At 47.6% G+C, this 16,956-nt stretch overlaps 2 protein-coding genes and 1 long non-coding RNA gene across 3 annotated transcripts in view; 2 read left to right on the top strand and 1 right to left on the bottom strand.

The window, feature by feature from the left end:
• LOC310697679 (uncharacterized protein) overlaps positions 1 to 16,956 on the top strand; it is a 454,726-nt gene that overhangs the window by 11,230 nt on the left and 426,540 nt on the right. The gene's annotated exons all lie outside the window — the stretch shown is intronic.
• Positions 1 to 16,956, top strand: part of LOC310697678 (uncharacterized protein) — a 154,900-nt gene that overhangs the window by 54,032 nt on the left and 83,912 nt on the right. The gene's annotated exons all lie outside the window — the stretch shown is intronic.
• The window catches only part of LOC310697750, a 120,202-nt gene that overhangs the window by 89,147 nt on the left and 14,099 nt on the right, over positions 1 to 16,956 (bottom strand). The gene's annotated exons all lie outside the window — the stretch shown is intronic.

Here is a 16,956-nt window from a genome sequence, read left to right as displayed (position 1 = left end):
GGCTGCATTACACAGAGGTGTATGCTCCCACTTCCCGGAGTGAAACTCTGTGCGTGCTTGTAGCAGTAGCTGCTCAAAGAGGGCACCAAGTCCACCACTTTGATGTGGATGTGGCTTATCTGAACTGAAGGAGGATCTATACATGCTACCTCCTCCAGAGTTTGAGGGCAATGAGCCAGGTGTTGTGTGGTAATTACACAAGTCTATTTATGGTTTGAAGCAGTCAGCCAGAAATTGGAACATGCACCTGAATGAAGCTCTGGAAAGTTTGGGTTTCCGGAGGAGTCTTGCAGACAGTTTCCTGTACCTGAAGGGGTCAGGAGAGACACAGGAGGCAGTCCTGGTTTTTGTGGATGACCTCCTGTACTCAGCACAGACAGGTAGACAGGTGCAAGATTTTGCCAAAGAGCTTGGTAAGCAGTTTAAGCTCAAAAACCTTGGTCCTGTTCAGGTTTATCTGGGAGTTAGGATAGACAGATCTGAGAACAGAAGTTTTTTGCTCAGTCAGAAAGGCAAGATTGAGCAGTTGCTTGAGAAGTTCAGGATGTCTGACTGTGCAGGGGTCAGAACGCCCATGGAGACAAGCTACGTGAAGGACAGTCAGCTTGGGGAGCGTTCTGATTTCCAAAACCCTGAGGTGTTTCAGTCAGCGCTAGGGAGTCTGTTGTATCTCTCTCAGTGGAGCAGACCGAACATAGCTGTCAGAGCTGCTTGAAGATCCTAGCTCACAGAGGATCACGCTAGCCAGCGATCATTAAGTAAAAGTCTTTATTGAGTTACAGTTTCCATTCTCAAGCTGCTGCGTGCAACTCTACGTCTAGTAGCTAGATCGGCGAAGCTCCGTCTGAGTCTCCGCCCCTTGTGCACCAACTTAATATCCTCGCCCTGCTCCACCTTTTCCGCCTGACTATTCTCCTCTGGGTCCCTCTGCCCCCCGGGGTCTCCTCCCTCCGGGATTCTTCTGACGCTGACCCCCCTGACCCTCCTGTCTCCTTGCGCCGGGCTTTAGGACCTGGCTCCCTTTCCGGGCTGCCTCCTGCGCCGCCTTCCGGTGCATTTGAACTTGGCGCGCGCGCCCAACCTTCCACCTTCCGTCTAACCGTCTCTTCGCTCCCCGATGGAGGTGTGGCCACTCCTGACTCGTGTCCCCCCTCCTGTTGTGAGCTGCCGGCGCTTGCCCCCTGGCTCCTTTCCTCTTCCCTGCTCTCTGGCGGTGACGCTGGTCCCGATTTCCAACTGCTCTCCTCTGAGTCCCCTCTGGCTCTATCTTCCTGGGGTGCCCCCCTAGACTCCCCCCTTGCCCTGGCCACTGGTGCTCCTTTCTGTGAATCCTCTGATTCACTGGAAAGACTCGGAGATCTCGGGTCGTCGTCATCACTCATCTTTTCTTCTGCCTCCTCCCCTTCGCTCTCTGTTTCCTCCCTTGCCCTTGCCTCTGCTCCTAAACCCCTGACATCCATCCCCCCTCGAAGCCCCCCATTCCCCCCTCCCCTCCTTCCGGTGCTGGAGCTGGGTGCTGCTGTGTCAAAGGGACGAACGTCGGATATCGTTCGCTTCCCGTGGCGGGCCTCCATCTGAAGTCTCCCGGGTCTTCCTCCCTGCTCTCGTCGACGACGGTCACCTCCGCTTCCATCTCTGTGCCGCCGTGCTCGAAACCAGGGTCGTTCCCGAAAACGTCCATGTCCGTCTCTCCCTCACTTCCTCCTGGCGGCGTTGCTCGTCCTGGGCATTCCAGCCACTTTCTGCGGAACTGCTCCTCTGGTCTATCGTCCCACCAATACGAGGGTTCTGAGGCAGATCCCGAGGGTGACCCCTCCGGGGAACGGGCGTCTCGTATCGGGTCCTCGTCCGAGTCGAACCCCCGGAACGTGCTGGCCGAAAGCGTGGGCGTGAAAAGCCAGTCGTCGAAAAAGTCTGCTGGCATTGGTCTATGTGGGAAGAGGGCATGAAACTCGTCTTTGAGCAGAGGTTCGTCCAAGGCGTAGCCCGGCACCCAGCTGTTCGCACTGGCCGGGGTGCCCTCCTTGGCGAGAAAGTATTCTACCCCCTCTTCCCCCCATCTGGAGTCCAAAATCTCCGTGACTTCGTTGATGCGCTCCTTCTGTGCCACTCCCACGTGTCCTGTTCTGTCTCTGACCGGACTCGGCGCCGTTCCGGGTTCCTGGAACCTGTGCAGTGCCTTGTAGGGAGTGAGCACCGATCTGTGGAACACCGGATGCATTCTGGAACCCTCCGGAAGTGCCAGTCTGAAAGCTACCGGGTTGACCTGCTCTTCGACTTGGTAGGGCCCCAGTTGTTTATGCCCTAGTTTCTTCTTGGCCAACGACCTGGCCGGCACTGCGTGGGCTGCTAACCAGACCCAGTCTCCCACGTGGAGCTCTTCGCCAACCCTTCTGTGTTTGTCCGCTTGTACCTTGTATGCGTGCTTGGCCAGCTCCAGGTGGCGCCTCAGCTGATCGTGGACTTCCTGCAGCTCCGACGCGAACGCATCTGCTGTCTGCGGCTCCCCCTCCCCCATCCTTTCCAGTCCCGGGAAGGTTCTGGGGTGCCTCCCGTTGTTGGCGAAGAACGGCGTGACCCCCGTGGACACGTGCTTCGTGTTGTTGTAGGCGAACTCGGCAAGCGGCAGGTAATCCACCCACGTCGCAGGCTGTTGATTTGCATAACATCTCAGGTACTGCTGCATGATGGCATTGACCCGCTCCGCTTGCCCGTTGGTCTGCGGGTGTCTCGCCGACGCCAGGTTGATCTTGACGTTCAGGAAGCCCATCAGCTTCTGCCAGAAATTCGAGATGAACTGCCGCCCCCGGTCGGACAGAATAGACCGTGGCAGACCGTGAACCTTGAACACGTGGTCTATGAACAGTTTGGCGGTTTGCTCCGCCGTGGCCACCTTAGCACACGGAATGAAATGTGCCATCTTGGAAAACAGGTCCACCACCACCAGCACTGCCGTCTTGCCCCTCGAGCTGGGCAGATCCGTGACAAAGTCCAGGGCCACCCTTTCCCAAGGTTCGACCGGAGTTTGCAGCGGTTCCAACAGTCCGGCCGGCGGTCTGTGCACTGGCTTGGCCCTCTGGCAGGTGTCACACCTCGCCACGTAGTCTGCGACCTCCCCTCTCATTCCCGGCCACCAGAAATCCCTGGCGACTAATTCCACCGTCTTCTCCTTGCCAAAGTGCCCGGCAGTGGGCGCGTCGTGCAGCTGCTGCAGCACCTTGGCGCGAAGTTCGTCTCCCGGCACGTAGATGGCCCCTTTACGGAGGAGCAATCCATCTCTTAGCTGGAAACCGTCGGCCGCTGCCTTGCCCCTTTGCACCTCTGCCATTTTTGCTCGCGCGAAGGAGTCATCCTGCAACGCTCGTCGCACCGCCTCCAGGTCCACGGTTGCCGCGGCGCACGCCCACACTGTTGGTGCGAAGATGTGCATGGCGGCCGCTGGCGTTGCGTCCTCCAGATACTGTGGCTTACGGGAGAGAGCGTCCGCCATGATGTTAGTGTCCCCCGGGACATACTCTATGCGGAAGTCGAAGTTCGCAAAGAACTCAGCCCAACGTATCTGCCTCTGGTTTAGGAACTGTGCCGTGCGCCAGTGCTCCAGATTCTTGTGGTCCGTGCAAACCTGCACCGTGTGCTTGGCGCCGATCAGGAAGTGCCTCCACGCTTTGAACGCTGCATGAATGGCCAGCAACTCCCTGTCCCAGATGGTGTAGTTCTGCTCGGACTTGCTGAGCTTCCTGGAGTAAAACGCTCCCGGTCGCCACACCCCCTGCGGGTCCTTCTGCAGCAGGACCGCCCCCACGGCTCTGTCCGAGGCGTCTGTCTCCACCCTCATCGGCCTGCTGGGGTTGACATGAAGCAGCTGCTCTTCCGACGCGAAGAGACGCTTGAGTGCCTGAAAGGACTGCTCCGCCTGCTCTGTCCAAATGAACTTCTTTTTCTTGGAGCTAAGCGTGTCCGTGATGGCCGCTGTCTGCATAGCGAAGCCCTTGATAAACTTGCGATAGAAGTTCGCAAAGCCGACAAACCGTTGGACCTCCTTCCGGTTGCGTGGGCTCTTCCAATCCAACACCGCTCGAACCTTGGCGCTGTCCATGGCGAGCCCCTTGTCAGACAGCTTGTAGCCCAGAAAATCCACCTCCGTCACGTCAAATTGGCACTTCTCCAGCTTGGCGTAGAGCCTATGTTGCTTTAGCCTGCTCAGCACTTCCTTGACGTGTCCGTCATGCTCCCGCTGCGATTCCGAAAAGATCAGGATGTCATCCAAGAAACAGACGCACGTCTTGTAGAGAAGTCCCGCCAACACGTGATGCATGAAAGCTTGAAAAACGTGAGAGCCATTTTGCAATCCAAAAGGCATAACTCTATATTCGTAGGTACCCAGTGGCGTGAACATGGCTGTCTTCCACTCATCTCCTTCCCGCATGCGAATGAGGTTGTACGCCCCTCGCAGGTCTAACTTGGTGAACACTTTTCCCTTCCGCACCTTCGCTAGGAGGTCGTCGATTCGGGGCATGGGGAAGTCCGATGGCTTGGTCCCATTGTTTAAAATGCGATAGTCCACTACCAGTCTTTTTTGGGGCGTGTCCCGCTTTTTAACAAAGAATACAGGACTGCCCCCCGCTGCCTTGGACTCTCGGATGAAACCGCGCTCCAAATTATGATCTATGAACTCTTTGAGTTCTTGCAGTTCGTCCTCTGACATGGAATACAGTTTCCCTTTAGGCAGCGCCGCCCCCGGCAGCAGGTCAATCTTGCAGTCATATGGTCTGTGAGGGGGTAGCCTGTCTGCCTCCTTCTCGCAGAAAACTTCCAAAAATTCTGCGTACTTGTGGGGAATCGCTTGCAGCGTGCCTAGCAGCAGCTGTGACTCCTCTTCCTCTCCTTCCTGCCGGGGCACGATGCAGTGTTCAGCACAAAAGGAAGAGCCGAAGGTCAGCTGCCTCTGGTACCAAGCCAGCGTTGGGCTGTGCTTGTCCAGCCAACTCATTCCCAATACAATGGGCGTATCCGATAGTTGAGTGACATTGAAGCTGATGATTTCCTTGTGATTCCCAAGTCGCACCACCATTGGTGGCGTCTGCTTCACCACTTGCCCCCCGAGCAGCTCCCTGCCATCCACCGTGACAACCTGCAGGGGCAGTGTGGCCGGCAGCAACTGTATAGCGTGTTTGTCGACAAAGTCCTGCCCTATAAAGTCCGCATTGCTGCCTGAGTCAATGGTGATTGGCACGTCCATGGTGATTCCATTGGGCAGCTGGAGAGATGCGGTGAGCCTCACTACTGGTTTGGGCGGGAGGGGGTTCACGGGCTGTAAAATCTCTGGGGACTGCGTCACTAACACGTCTGGCTGGGCCCCAGGGCCTCTTCCTCCAGCCAGACTGCGTCGTTTCCCTGCTGTGGTCCTCCTTGCTGCGTTGCTGCAGTCACCATTGCTGAGGCTGCAGTGAGCTTGTGGAGCCTCTGGGGACACTCTTTTGCCATATGCCCTGGCTCCTCACAGACGTAACACTTCCTGTTCCCTCTAGGAGGCTTCGCTTTCACTGCTGCCGGTGCTAGGGCTCTGGTTGCTGACTGAGCCCTTGCACCTCCAACCTCCATAGGTTCCGCTCCTCCTCCTGGCGGAGGCGTGGATTGCGCACGCGCTGCTTCTCTGGGAAGGAAGGAGGAGCCCCTGGCTGGTTCGCGCCCTCCACGCCCTTCGTCCCTGCTCCACGGACGTTCTTCCAGCCGCACCCCCACTGCCAGTGCCCTCTGAACGACCTCCTGGGTGGTCCGGGGTCTCTCCCCCCTCGCGATTTCATCTTTAATCGAGCTGTGCAACCCCTCCCAAAAGAGGTCTCTTACAGGGGCCGAATCTCTGTCCCATTCCAGGGCACTGACCAAAGCGAAAAAGCGGGCATGGTACTGCCTCACGCTGGCCCTCCCTTGCCTTAGTCCATGCACCTCCTTCCGGGCAAGATCCACGTCAATGCTTGATAAAAAACACCCATCCATCGCTTTAATAAAGGCATCCGCATTTTGGAGCGCCGGATCCTTATCTCTCCATAAATTGCGCAGCCATGCTTTAGCATCCCCATGCAAATGGGACATGATGAATCCCACTTTCTCTTGCTCATCTCTAAAGTCTTTATTCAGCAGTTGCAGTGCGCACAGTACGTCTGCTCTAAAGTTGGGATACTGTTGCAGGTTCCCATCGAAGTGAGAGACCAGACCGCCTGTTCGTCTCGCCAACCCAATTCCCTCCTGCCTGGGTGTCTGCTTTGTAAGCACGTCTAACCTGACCTGGAGATCCCTGCAGGCGGCAGCTGCCTCCTCCTCTCTCTTCCTGGATGCGAGAGCCGCTGCATTCAGTTGTGACACTGCTTCTCTGAGTTCCGCTATCTGCTGCTCAGCCGTCATGTCGGCTGCCGTTCGTGAGCTCGCTGGTAGGCACCTGCTTCTCTCCCCTCCTCGAGGCTGTAGATGCCCACAATTGGGAGACGGAGCTTACTGTCAGAGCTGCTTGAAGATCCTAGCTCACAGAGGATCACGCTAGCCAGCGATCATTAAGTAAAAGTCTTTATTGAGTTACAGTTTCCATTCTCAAGCTGCTGCGTGCAACTCTACGTCTAGTAGCTAGATCGGCGAAGCTCCGTCTGAGTCTCCGCCCCTTGTGCACCAACTTAATATCCTCGCCCTGCTCCACCTTTTCCGCCTGACTATTCTCCTCTGGGTCCCTCTGCCCCCCGGGGTCTCCTCCCTCCGGGATTCTTCTGACGCTGACCCCCCTGACCCTCCTGTCTCCTTGCGCCGGGCTTTAGGACCTGGCTCCCTTTCCGAGCTGCCTCCTGCGCCGCCTTCCGGTGCATTTGAACTTGGCGCGCGCGCCCAACCTTCCACCTTCCGTCTAACCGTCTCTTCGCTCCCCGATGGAGGTGTGGCCACTCCTGACTCGTGTCCCCCCTCCTGTTGTGAGCTGCCGGCGCTTGCCCCCTGGCTCCTTTCCTCTTCCCTGCTCTCTGGCGGTGACGCTGGTCCCGATTTCCAACTGCTCTCCTCTGAGTCCCCTCTGGCTCTATCTTCCTGGGGTGCCCCCCTAGACTCCCCCCTTGCCCTGGCCACTGGTGCTCCTTTCTGTGAATCCTCTGATTCACTGGAAAGACTCGGAGATCTCGGGTCGTCGTCATCACTCATCTTTTCTTCTGCCTCCTCCCCTTCGCTCTCTGTTTCCTCCCTTGCCCTTGCCTCTGCTCCTAAACCCCTGACAATAGCGTTTGCTGTGAATCTGCTCAGCCGGGAGGCTACAAAGCCCAGTGTGAATGCCTGGCTAGGCATCAAGAGAGTGTTGAGGTATTTGCAGGATACCAAAGATTTTTGCCTCAAACTGTCAGCTGAAGGTGACGCACGGCTTACGTGCTGGAGTGACAGTGACTGGGCAAATATTGGAGACAGGAAGTCCGTGTCTGGGCTGGTAGTAAAGTTTGGGGAATCCCTGGTTGGGTGGAAGTCCTGGAAGCAAAGTCTTATTGCACTTTCCTCCACTGAAGCTGAGTTCAGTGCATTGTCGGATTTGTGCAGGGAGTTGGACTTCTACCGGTGCTTGATACAAGAGATCTGTGGGGATTGTTGCTTACCCATCACTGCTTGGGAAGACAATCAACCCTGTCTCAAGTTGGCAGAATCTGGACAGTTTAAGTCCAGAACCAAGCATTTGGACATACGTTTCCAGAATGTATGTCAGAGTGTCCAGGCAGGTTGGATACGGCTCAAGTATTGTTCGAGTCGGGAGACATGGGAGTTCTGTGAAGGGTTGTGTTTGGGGTAAGTTGTACTTACAGTTTCCCTCAGGATGCGAGATGAGAGGGTGTGTGAGGAGAATCAGAACTTACAGGGTTAAACAGTTCTGTGTGACGTCTCACATTCTGAGGCATGGTTTTGTTCACATACAGGAATCTTACTTTGTGTGTGAGTTACTTTTGTTTTTTGCTGTAGAGCTGTGAGGATGTCCGCTCGATTGCCGGGCTGATTTATGATGTTTTTTCTTCTCATTAAAGACTGTTAGAGATTAGCAAGAAGCCTGCGTACAGTCTCTGATTTATTACCCACACACAAGGCACCTTTTCTGCTGCTGCGAAACTGCTAAGAGCTGAGGAAGAGAGCTCAAGATTTATATCGGCACAGGCGTCTATCGGCACAGGGAGAAGTGTGCAGGGCGCCATTATATTCCAGCACACCTCTCTACCAGCTCAGGCACAGAGGGAGAGGGAAGACCAGTTCCTTCTGCGCAGGAACGGAGAGGGTTAAAACACCTGGAACAAAGAAGGCGTCTGGTACTGCCCAAGCTGCTTTGCTGGAGGAGGAGCCAAAAATCCCCACTTCCGGGATCTGCTACGAATGATTCGGACGCATGAAGCTATGTTCTATATCTTGTAAATAGGTGTAAAATAAAGACTGTAAATACATCTCTGATTGAGCAGAGGTATTTATTGAGAAAGGCTTCCCAAACTCATCACAGTATCTCTCCCATACCCTCATTAGCGATCTCCTAATTATATGATTATAGAATCCTTTATGCACTTTTTCTTTCTCATATCATAAGTATGCATGCCATCCATATCTGTTATCATGACCCTCCAAATCTAATGCTTCTTCCTTTTCCAGTTTTATCTAGTCCCTAATCCAAACAAAACATGCAGCCTCATAGTACAATTTAAGGTCTGGGAGGGCAAACCCACCTCTTTCTTTTCTGTCTGTAAGTATCTTATGTTTAATCCTTGGTCTTTTGCCCCCCCCCCCGACAAACTTAGAAATATCCTTTTGCCATCTTTCGAGGCAATCATCCTTTACCATTACTGGGACTGTCTGGAATAGAAAGAGCACTTTTGGCAGTACATTCATTTTTATCGCTGCTATTCTTCCTAGTAGAGAAAGGTTCATTCTACTCCATATTTCTAAATTCCTTTTTATATCAGACCATACTTTTTCATAATTATCTTTATACACATTTATGTTTCTTGCTGTTAACCATATTCCTAAGTATTTTACTTTTTCACGGATTTCTATCTCAATGCTTTGCATCAACTCCTTTTTCTCTTCTTCCTTCAAATTTTTAACTAATAACTTAGTTTTATTTCTATATAATTAAAATCCTGCCACTTCCCCAAATTCTTGAATTTTCTCTATGACTCTAGGGAGAGTGTTTTTTGGATCCTGCACCGTAATTACTAAGTCATCAGCATAAGCTTTCAATTTGAATTCATTTCCCCCCGTTTTTATCCCTGTGATCTCTTTATCTGCTCTTATATTTATTGCAAGTACTTCCAGGACCAAAATAAACAACAGCAGTGATAACTGACACCCTTGCCTAGTTCTTTTTTGTATCTTACATTCATTTGTTATCACCTGATTTACAATTAGCTTAGCACTTTGTTCTGAATATATTGCTTGTATTCTTTTTATAAATTTGAATCCACAATTAATTTCTTCAATTTTTTCATGAAATCCCAAGAAACATTATCAAAAGCTTTTTCAGCATCTATAAACATCATTGCTCCCCCCCCCCCATTTTTTACCTCCAGGTATTCTATTACATTCAGAATATTTCTTATATTCTCATTCATTTGTCTACCTGGGAGAAATCCTACCTGAACTTGATGTATATATTCACCTAAATTTTTTCCCATTCTGGTAGCTAAAATATTTGCAAATAATTTATAATCATTGTTTAATAAAGAAATGGGCAAAACAACAACAAACCTCTGGTTACGTGAAACATTCAATAAACACACAAGATGTAACTGGCTGTACGTTTGAAAAAAATAATATATACTATTCATTGTATTGAATTGTAGATTTCAACAGAAGTAGTGTTGGTTTCTGCTTTCCTTCACTGTGCAGCGAAAGGGCTTGTCACGAGACAGGTGTTTACATTCCACAGTCTGTACTGTTGGAGTTTCTCACGGGAAAGGGAGGCTGGATGTGACGTACACTGGTTTCCTGTTTTTCACTGTGTGATTCTCTCCGAGCTGTCGAGGAGAGAGGGTGCATTTTCTGCTCCGGCAGAGGCAAGATGTCTTTCTGTAATATACCAGCTTTGAACTGTAAATAAAGCAATATAGAGTATGCAGCACGTACTCCTCATCCTTCCGCTGGGCACGAGACTCTGCTTTAAATCAACACGTGGTTATGGGCTCCAGGAGTTGAATCGGAGTGCCGGCAAAGGATCGGAATGCAGAGGGACAGATCGGAACGGAATCTGCTCTGCGCGTAAAAGTGATTGATGAGGTATGTGCTACTGCTCCGGGCAGCCTGCCAGCTTCTAGTTAATGGCTTTATAGCTTTATGGCTGGTCTTTGAACTTTTAAAGCCGGTTTTGCCGGGAAAAGGCAAAAGGCTCCCAGGCACAAGTCACTATGCTGGGGAAAACGAAAGTAACTTTTAAGTGCGCTTTTGGAATAAAGCAGCTGCAGCAGTGACGCAGCAAGATTTAAAGCAGCATATATGACGCTGAAGGCTAATGCCAGAGTCATGATGGCCCTTCAGGATGCTTGTGGGATTCCTAAGCTCAACAAAAAAAACTATGCCGACTGGGTTCTGTATGCAGAGGCAATTCTGCGGAAAGAGGGTTTGTTTGAGGTGATTACAGACACCCCCCCAGTTCCAGTTACAGATGCATGGGAAGCTAAAGATTCCAAAGCAAGGGGAACTCTTACATTGATAGTATCCCCAGAAGAGCTCTGTCTATTGCATGATAAGACCTCAGCCAGAGAAATTTGGGACGCTTTGAGAGAGGCTCACTTAAGGACAGAAGCTGGATCTACTATGTTTTACTTTAACAAGCTGCATAATATGGCTCTTGCTGAAGGTGGAGATGTGCGTTTACATCTGATGGAGATGCAAAATCTGAGACATGAGCTGCAACAGAGAGGACTCAACTTTCCAGAGGCTGTGTATTCTTTCATGATACTACAATCTTTGGGTTCAGGTTGGGAGTCTGTTGCAACCCAGATTGCTGTGCAGCCAACCGCTCAGCTAACAGTGGACTTTGTAACTGCCGTGATATTGAATGAAGCAGATCGCCGGGGTGCTAGCTGCATGGGCAAGGGGGAGTCTTCACAGACGTCATCCCATAGTGCAGTGGAACCACCAGATGGCGGCAAAGCTTTGAAGGCAGTGAAATGCTACTCGTGTGGACGTCTAGGCCATATGAAGAGGGAATGCAGATATCCCAGGGCCAAGACAGAGCAGCGCAGCGAAAGCTCATCGCGTGGAAAAGGCCGAGGCAAAGGCAAAGGTCCGGTGTCTAGGACAACGCAGCACAAGGCTATGGTTTCACGCTTCACTCCAAAAGTTGCAGAGGTCCAGAAGACGTCTAGATCTTTCTTCGTTGTTGATTCAGCGGCAACTCACCACATGTGCAACGATAAGAGACTGTTTGTGCCTTTTACACCGCAGGAAGGTGCGATTCACCAGGCGGATGACCACACTATTCCCAGTAAAGGCTACGGAACTGTTGTTCTTCACAGTTTGGACTTATCGATACAGAATGTGCTTTACGTGCCAGACGCCAAACATAATCTGCTCAGCGTTGGACAGCTGAATGAGCGGAACATTGACGTGTCCTTCAAGAACAAGAAGTGCATCATCACAAAGAAAAATGATTATGTATTGCATGCTGAATATGTTGATCGTTTGTTTGTTTTGTATTATGATGATGTTGAAAAGGATGACACTTGTTGCATTGCAGGTTCTAACAAAAGTTTGCATGCAGAATGTATTCATGATTTTCACCGAAAATTTGGTCATTTGCATTTTGAGGCAGTATCTAAAATGCCTGCCTTGGTTGAAGGTATGACTATTAAACCCTGCAGGTACCACATGAAGTGCAAAGCATGCGCAGCAAACAAGGTGAAAATGGCTGCGAAAGGTAAGGTGTCTAGTAGGCAAGCTACAGAACCATACCAGGTTGTTCATGCTGATTTGGTTGGACCACTAGCGCCCTCTTTGGGTGGCAATAGGTACTTCATGGTTCTCATTGATGCATATTCTAGATATATTTTTGTATACAATCTCAAGCAGAAATCAGAGGCTTTTCCTAGGTTCAAGGAATTCTGTGGTTGGTTGGAAAATGTGCATGGTAAGAAGATAAAGACTCTTTTCACTGATCGCGGGGGAGAATTCACTTCTCAGCAGTTTGAAGCTTTTCTGACTGAGAAAGGAATTCAACACGATTTGTCTAGTCCTCGCTCGCCATGGCAGAATGGACTTGCGGAACGGGCAAATCAGACATTGCTTCAAGGGTTAAAAACCTTGCTGCATGATGCCAATCTACCAGAGAGTTATTGGGCCGAAGCTCTCTCGTGTTTTGTTTACAGTTATAATCGCAGGTTATCTTCAGCGATTGGTTGTACCCCCTATGAGAAGATGTTTGGCAAGAAGCCATACATCAAACACATGAAGATTTTTGGTTCTGACATGTGGGTTCACTCACCACAAAACTCCAAGTTAGACAAGCGTGGATTGCATGGTATCTTTCTAGGTTATCAGAAAGGGTCTTACAGAATAATGATGACTGACTCTAAGACAATTAAGCTCACGAGAAGTGTTGAGTACAATGCAAAGTGGGGGGAGAATGTGGGAATTTTCCAATGTTATCCTGATGACGGTGATGAGACTGAGAATAGTCAAAAACAACCACAACAACCCACTGATGAAGGTTCTGAGTCTGAAACTGAAACTGAATCGGGTGATTCAGAGGATTTCAAGAGTGCGAAAGCCTCTATGCGACCCTCTGAAAGCTCTGATCAAGAATTGGAGGAACCATTGTTCACAATAGGTCGTTTTTCTCCTAAGAAGGAAGAGGAGAGTGTTGAAGACTTAAGGCTAATTCGCAGGTCACAAAGAGCCACAAAAGGCAAACCTCTAAAGAGATTTGCTGATGAGTTTGCTACGATAGCAGTAACAGCTGTTAAAAGCTCCAAGAAGGTATTTGAACCTTCAAGTTTCCAAGAAATCCAGGGTTTGGATTCAAAGGAAGCTGAGCCATGGTTAAATGCCATGAAGGCTGAGCTTGATTCCTTAGAAAGGAACAAAACATCGGAACTAGTTCCAGTAGTTCCAGGAATGAAACTGCTTGGAAGCAAATGGGTCTTCAAAGCGAAGACAGATCAAAATGGCAAGATAGTCAGACACAAAGCCAGATTGGTAGCCAGAGGTTTTGCACAGGTACCAAGTGAAGACTATCACGAGACCTACTCACCCACAGTGAGATATGAAAGCATTAGGCTTATGCTCAAGCTAGCTGCAGAGGAAAATCTACACATTAGTCACCATGATATTAATATAGCTTTTCTGTACGGATCTCTAGATGAATCACTTTATATGCTTCCACCTGATGGCGTACAGGTAAAACAGGGATTTGTTTGTGCTCTGAAGAAATCCCTTTATGGTCTCAAACAAAGTGCACGGTGTTGGCACACAAAACTCACTGAAGTATTGTTTTCTCTAGGTTTTCAGCAAGGGAAAGCTGATCCATGTGTATTTGTCAAAGAGGAGGGGCAAAAGAAACTGTACTGTTTGTTTTATGTTGATGATTTATTATTCTTTTGGAAAGATGTCGCAATGTACAATAACGCCCTAGCTCAACTGAAAGAGCACTTTGACATGAAAGATCTTGGTGAGGTAAACAACTACCTATCTCTGGAAATAGAGAAAGATCAAGGTGGTAACATTCTTGTACACCAGTCACGGAAAATTGCTGATGTGTTAAGCAAACTAAACCTGATGGATGCTAACCCTGTAGACACACCGATGACAACAGGTTATCAGGTAGATGACACTGAAGAAGCATTTTCTGACACTACACTGTACAGAAGTGTGCTAGGCAAGCTAAACTTCATTGCCAGATGTTCAAGACCAGACATTGCTGTTAGCTGTAATTTGCTAAGCAGACAAGTCAACAATCCTAGTGTCAAGGATTGGAAAGCTCTGAAACGCATAGCCCGGTATTTGAAAGGCACTATGCATTACAGACTGAGACTTAACAATCAGAAGTCTGGTGGTCTTGAGATATTTGCAGATGCAAGTTATGGAAGTGACACTACAGACAGGAAAAGTACGTCTGGAGTTTGCTACATGTACAATCAGGGTCTGTTTGATTGGTCATGAAAGAAGCAAACAACAGTTAGCTTAAGTACTTGTGAAGCTGAACTGAATGCACTGTCTTATTCACTTAAGGATTGTGAATGGTTAGTACAATTGTGCAAAGATATGAAAATTCCTGTCAAATGTCCAATCCAGGTTTACCAGGACAACAAAGCATGTTTGGCTTTGCTGAAGTCTGAAGGTTGTAAGCAAAGCACGAAGCACTTGCAATTAAAGTTGCAGCATGCTAGGGAATGTATTCAGAAGGGACTCGTAACGGTGTCCTATATGCCAGGTAATGAAATTCCTGCTGATGTATTGTCCAAGATTGTATCAAGGGATCAACACTGTACCTATGTGCAGAAGTTGGGTTTGTACTGATATTGTACGAACACGCTGCCCAGTGATGTTCACAGAAAGGGGGAGGATGTTGGTTTCTGCTTTCCTTCACTGTGCAGCGAAAGGGCTTGTCACGAGACAGGTGTTTACATTCCACAGTCTGTACTGTTGGAGTTTCTCACGGGAAAGGGAGGCTGGATGTGACGTACACTGGTTTCCTGTTTTTCACTGTGTGATTCTCTCCGAGCTGTCGAGGAGAGAGGGTGCATTTTCTGCTCCGGCAGAGGCAAGATGTCTTTCTGTAATATACCAGCTTTGAACTGTAAATAAAGCAATATAGAGTATGCAGCACGTACTCCTCATCCTTCCGCTGGGCACGAGACTCTGCTTTAAATCAACAAGTAGCTCATAAAGCTCAATGAAAAAAGTAGAAGACCCAGTGGATCAGTTCATTCTCTAATCAGTTTATGCATAAGGTCCATATATGTGAAAATGTCTATTCCACCTCTTTGCTCATAGAGTCCAACAATCCACATGAAAGGTTGTTGCAGTTCCACAGAGTCTAAGACAAGGATTTCCAGAATATTAGCCTTGTTTCGCCGTCCTAGGCTTCATCAGTAGTACAAACTCTAGGTAATGCAAATAAATACAATATCGTAATCTGACACATTTTTACAGCAAAAATAATATAAAAACCGCCAACAACCATACATACCATATATGATATCACAGGACAGTGGATCTTATAGCATAGTAGTAGCTGCTGTAAGCAGCAACTTTTACAGAGTGGAGTTATATGGAAGCACAATATTGATTCAAGTAACAGGTGTTGGCAATCAACAGATACAAAATTTCTTTCTTAAAGTGACCCATATGGCACAGCAGAAGTAAAACAAACTTAATCCATACTCAGATGTTATACATATAAACAATAATGCAACTCATACAAAAATGTAATCAAATATCAGATCTAATGTAATGGCAATTCACAGATACAAAATTTATTTATCACAGTAATCTATTTGGCCCACATAGGTGAAACAAACTTAGCCCATGCTCAGGTGTTCTACATATAAACCTTAGTACACATTTCACAAAAAGTAAACTATAATCAATTTCAGTATTCAGACCTGAGGGATGTAAGGAATTTAATAAGAAAATAAACCTAGTTTCTTTCTGCATGAGGACTTTTTAAGCTCGTTCTACAGGACCTAAATACGTCCAAATTACAAAAAATGACAAGTCCTCATCGGAATGAGATGCTTCAATAAAATGTTTTACTAAAGGAGCATCTGTTACATTGTTCCTGATCCTAGATCGGTGCTCTGATATTCTTATTTTGATAGGTCTGAGAGTGTGACCCACATACAACAATCCACAGGGACATCTAATCACGTAAATAACACATAGAGTAGCACATGTGGCAAATGCCTGTACAACGAACTTAAAACCTTCTTTGTTATTAAACTCTTTTACCTGCAGAGCATATTTGCAGGAGGTACAATGGCCACACTTAAAAAAAACCACGTGGAGGACTGGACAATGTGCGTTGTATGGGTATGGATTTTAAATCCGTATGCACCAATATATCTCATTGTAATAAGGTTGCAGAAAGCAAATTAGAATGGACTTTAAAGTCTTTTGAATTGCGTTTTAGTCTTAGAAACTGACCTAAGGGAAGGTTATCACAGAGATGTTTAGGGTGATTGGATCTATAATGTAACAAGGAATTTCCACCTGTGCTTTTCTTATAAGGACATAGTTTAATTCTTTTTTAAAAAAATATATGTTAATTTATTATTTATTTAACATAATTACAAAATATTAGCAAAATGTTGCAAATACATACATACATATATATTTCAGATAAGAACATATATATAAAGAAGAAAAGATAAAAAGGAAGAAAAGATCAAATAAAAAGAAAAAATAAAGAGAAGAAGAAGAAGAAGAAGAAGAAGAAGAAGAAGAAGAAGAAGAAGAAGAAGAAAAGTTGGAACAATTTCTTCCAAATTTATCCTACAAATATCTCAATAATAAAATTTCATTGATTGACTTCCATCGCTTACACTGCACTTCCTATATACATTTTAAGCAAGATTGTATCTGTTATTCCGTATTTTCCCCAATCTCATGCAAATATTCTCACCACTAAGTTTTCTAAATCTTTCATAAATCTATTCTAAACACAACCAATACCCTACATTTAAACTTTGTCTACTTAAATAATCATTTAAACATTTCCATTGTTTCTGGATTATATTTTTTGGTTTTTGTTTTATCAAATCAGTCAACTTTGCTAATGTCAAATATTCCATTAATTTATTCAACCATTCTTCTTTGGTTGGAACTTAATTTCCTTTCCAGTTATTGGCTATTAACATTCTCGCTGCTGTTGTCGCGTACAAGAAAATATTAATTTTGTCATTCGGGATGTCTCCATTCAAAATTCCTAATAAATATGATTCTGCTCTTTTATTATGTGATGTTTTT

This window comes from Podarcis liolepis (genome assembly GCF_965112155.1).
Source record: "Podarcis liolepis genome assembly, chromosome: W".
NCBI classification, from domain to species: Eukaryota; Metazoa; Chordata; class Lepidosauria; order Squamata; family Lacertidae; genus Podarcis; species Podarcis liolepis.
The sequence above is the reverse complement of the archived record's forward strand: the minus strand, read 5'-3'. Positions and strand labels throughout refer to the sequence as shown.